The sequence below is a fragment of the Leptonychotes weddellii genome, chromosome 3 (genome assembly GCF_054177405.1).
Source record: "Leptonychotes weddellii isolate Sample4059 chromosome 3, ASM5417740v2, whole genome shotgun sequence".
Taxonomy (NCBI): Eukaryota; Metazoa; Chordata; class Mammalia; order Carnivora; family Phocidae; genus Leptonychotes; species Leptonychotes weddellii.
The window spans coordinates 45,765,427-45,769,488 of record NC_138371.1 but is presented as its reverse complement, the minus strand read 5'-3'; the positions used below and the strand labels follow the sequence as shown (position 1 = coordinate 45,769,488).

Genomic DNA, 4,062 nt, shown 5'->3' with positions numbered 1-4,062 from the left:
AAGCAGGGGGAGGGGAGAGGGAGAGGGAGAATCTCAAGCAGACTCTGCACTGAGCAGGGAGCCTGATGCAGAGCTTGATCCCAGGACCCTGAGATCATGACCTGAGCCGAAATCAGGAGTCGGATGCCTAACTGACTGAGCCACTCAGGTGTCCCTATAATTATACCTATTATGTATATATATATTATATATATAATATATATATTAATATAACTTATTATATTTTTATTTAAAATGATAGAAATGGAGAAGAGAACTGTGAATAAATTATTTTAAAAATTAGGAATAATATGGATAATGTTAACTAAGTTAATAAAAGCCTAGGATATTAAAAAATACTAGGGAGTATATCCTGAAGTTTAAAAAAAGTAATTTTATGTCAACCCAACCCACACATGGTGGGGGCACCTGGGTGGCTCAGTCAGTTAAGCATCTGCCTTAGGTTCAGGTCGTGATTCCAGGGTCCTGGGATTGAGCCCCACATCAGGTTCTCTGCTCAGTGGGGAGCCTGCTTCTCCCTCTCCCTCTGCCTGCTGCTCCCCCTGCTTGTGCTCTCTCTCTGTGTGTGTCAAATAAATAAAATCTTAAAAAAAAAAAACAAAAAAACATGGTGGGTAGTAATGTTAACTGAATATGTTGTCTAAAGCACTGGAATAAGCAAACAACAGAATAATGGTCAAGAAGTTTAGAAAATGTTTGGATCATATATCAACTGGTAATCCACTAAGGAAACCATATATATTTCTGGATTTTAGATGGATGCATTAGAAAGCCATAGTGCTTTCCTTCAAAATGTGTCTCTGTGTCATGGATGGAATAGGTAATGGCGATTAAAGAGTACATTTATCATGATGAACACTGAGTAATGCATAGAATTGTTGAATCACTATGTTGTATGCCTGAAGCTAATATGACACTCTATGTTAACTATACCAGAATTAAAATTAAAAATCTAAAAAATGTGTCCTGGTGTCAGAATTCAGCTGGATGACCACTTGGTCAAGTGCAATATGACATTTCTTCTATTTTTATCTTCAATCTTCTCAACTGAGTCAGGAGTTCATAGTAACTTTTGTTTCTCTGGAAATACTCCTAAAGAACTATATACTTATCTGGAAATATCTCTAAAAATATCCTATGAGGATGAACAGTAAAAGCTAGAATCACTAGAGCTAAGCATATAGAAGAAAGCACTCATTCTTTTCAAAAATTGGTTATTTAAGTGCTCATGTTGGCAGCACATACACTAAAATTGGAATGATACAGAGAAGATTAGCATGGTCCCCGTGCAAGGATGACATGCATATTTGTGAAGCATTTCGTATTTATAAAAAATGGTTATTTAAAACTATTAATTAATTTGGGATGAGACTATGTAGGGTGAAAGGATTTTTTTCTGCTGAGAGGTCACTCATTTGATGATAGCTAAGTCTTTTACTTTCTGATGTTTAGATTTAAAAGACCAAGATTGAAAAACTTCAGATTTTAAAGATTTAGATTTACATACATTGATAAATAAGTATTTAGCATGAAGAGAGTAAGGCATATTGGATCAATGAATTTAGGAAAAAAATGCAAATTTCACAACTCTTCCCATGCTAAAATTCTAGGAAGCAGACTGCAAGAATAGTGAAGTAAAAGTCAGGGAATAAAGGTTATATTAGATTTTTTGCTGATCTCAGTTTTGGATTTTGTTAATTTTTCAAAGGAAGAATATACCCCAGCTCTAAAACTACATGATGCCTCAGTTTGAAAAAAGCAGCAAATAATGAGAAACTTTACATGACTATTTTTTATGGAAAGACTGCAGAAGATGATGTGCTGTTCTATAGTTGTACTATACAACTTTTGTGTACTCTTTTAGCAAGAATAGAGTATTTGTCTACTAATCAAACATGTTAAATTGCTGTCTTGTGAAAAAGAGCAAAAACATATTTTGGTTTTGTTTATTTAATGTATATTTCTTGTGTTTCTATAAGACAAATAAAGGTTCATGGCTTCCTTAAAATATGCTTTTAAATACATATGCACTAATTAGTCTAAGAAATTTAACTATGCTGCATAAGAAAATATTTCGTTTTACATAAGAAAGAGTCCAACAGTGCTTCAAAACTAAATGTGGCTAAATCATCAGTGTACTCAATGTTTGAATGTTCAAGGAAGCCTTATTATTCTACTTCTAGTCATTCTTACACTACTGAATTTAGGACCTCTTATTGTACCCTATTCACAAGGAAACCTTTGAAGTTTCTAAGAAAAGTATAAAAAAATCAAATTATGGACGCCTGGGTGGCTCAATTGGTTAAGCGACTGCCTTCGGCTCAGGTCATGATCCTGGAGTCCCGGGATCGAGTCCTGCATTGGGCTCCCTGCTCAGCAGGGAGTCTGCTTCTCCCTCTGACCCTCTCCCCTCTCATGTGCTCTCTCTCTCTCTTTCTCAAATAAATGACTAAATAAAATCTTAAAAAAAAAATCAAATTATGGAGGAAAAAGTTTTCTTATTGGCTAATGGAATTTATTTAAAATGATGGAGGAAGGAGGTTTATAAATCAAACAGAATTAGCTGTATGTCAATAAGTACTAAAGCTGCGTGATGGGTACTTGGGAGGGGGGTAAATTTTACTATCCTTTCTCCTGTTTGAAAAATTGAAAATATCCATTACCAAAAAGTGAACAAATAAGTAAAATAAATAAAAACAGGTTAACTTTTATCAGAACACATACCTTTGTGGGCAGCCTGGGGGGCTTAGTCGGTTAAGTGTCTAAGTCTTGATTTTGGCTCAGGTCATGATCTCAGGGTCATGAGATTGAGCCCCCTGTCAGGCTCCACAGTGGGTGTGGAGCCTGCTTAAGATTCTGTCTCTCCCTCTCCCTTTGCCCCTCCCCCGTTTTCTCTCTCTCTCTCTCTTAAAAAAAAAAAAAAGAATATATACCTTTGTGATCCCCTGAAATTGGCCCATGTCTTGGGAAATTAAGCATCTTAAAAATTGTATTTATTAAGGGGTGCCTGGGTGGCTCAGTCGTTAAGCGTGTGCCTTTGACTCAGGTCATGATCCCAGGGTCCTGGAATCGAGCCCCGCATCAGGCTCCCTGCTCTGCGGGAAGCCTGCTTCTCCCTCTCCCACTCCCCCTGCTTGTGTTCCCTCTCTCGCTGTCTCTGTCAAATAAATAAATAAAATCTTTTAAAAAATTTTTATTTATTGAAGAAAAAGCAAAAGCAAAAAAAGAAAAGAAAACAAATGAAAAAAAGAAAGAGAAGCAGGGAGGGAAAGACTAGCCAGAAAACTATGCCCTAATATTATTACTACTATTATTAATAACTAATTATTATTAATATTAGTAATATATTAGTATTAATATTATATAATGCTTTGGAAAAAACAACTCAATAACTTTTTAATAATATACTCTGGGTTTTTTTTTCTTTCTTATTTTTTAAAATATATTTTATTTATTTTTTTAAATAAGCTCTATGTCCAAGGTGGGGCTTGAACTCGTGACCCCAAGATCAAGAATCACGTGCTCTACTGACTGAGCCAGCCAGGCATCCCATCATACTTCCTTATTTTTGCATTTCTACTTTAAAGAGGCATGATATCTAAGAAGTATGTCTTCTTTATTTGTTTTACATGTTAAGCATGTTATTAGTCTTTAAGCTTGATTCAGACTACTGTCACAGTGTTTTTTTTTAATTTTTTAAAACTTTATTTTATGGGGCACCTGGGTGGCTCAGTCGTAAAGCATCTGCCTTAGGCTCAGGTCATGGTCCCGGGGTCCTGGGATTGAGCCCCCGCATCGGACTCCCTGCTCAGCGGGAAGCCTGCTTCTCCCTCTCCCACTCCCCCCTGCTTGTGTTCCCTCTCTCACTGTGTCTCTCTCTGTCAAATAAATAAAATAAAAAAATCTAAAAAATAAATAAATAAATAAATAAAATATAATTTTATTTTATTATGTTATGTTAATCACCATACATTACATCATTAGTTTTTGATGTAGTGTTCCATGATTCATTGTTTGCATATAACACCCAGTGCTCCATTCAATACGTGCCCTCTTTAATAC

General features: G+C 35.7%; 1 non-coding gene across 1 annotated transcript; it reads left to right on the top strand.

Annotated features, from left to right (window-relative positions):
• Positions 1-1,222: 1,222 nt before the first annotated feature.
• On the top strand, positions 1,223-1,329 carry LOC115944249 (U6 spliceosomal RNA). Its single transcript, XR_004078817.1, has one exon. It is a non-coding gene; the product is annotated as a U6 spliceosomal RNA (small nuclear RNA).
• Positions 1,330-4,062: the final 2,733 nt, after the last annotated feature.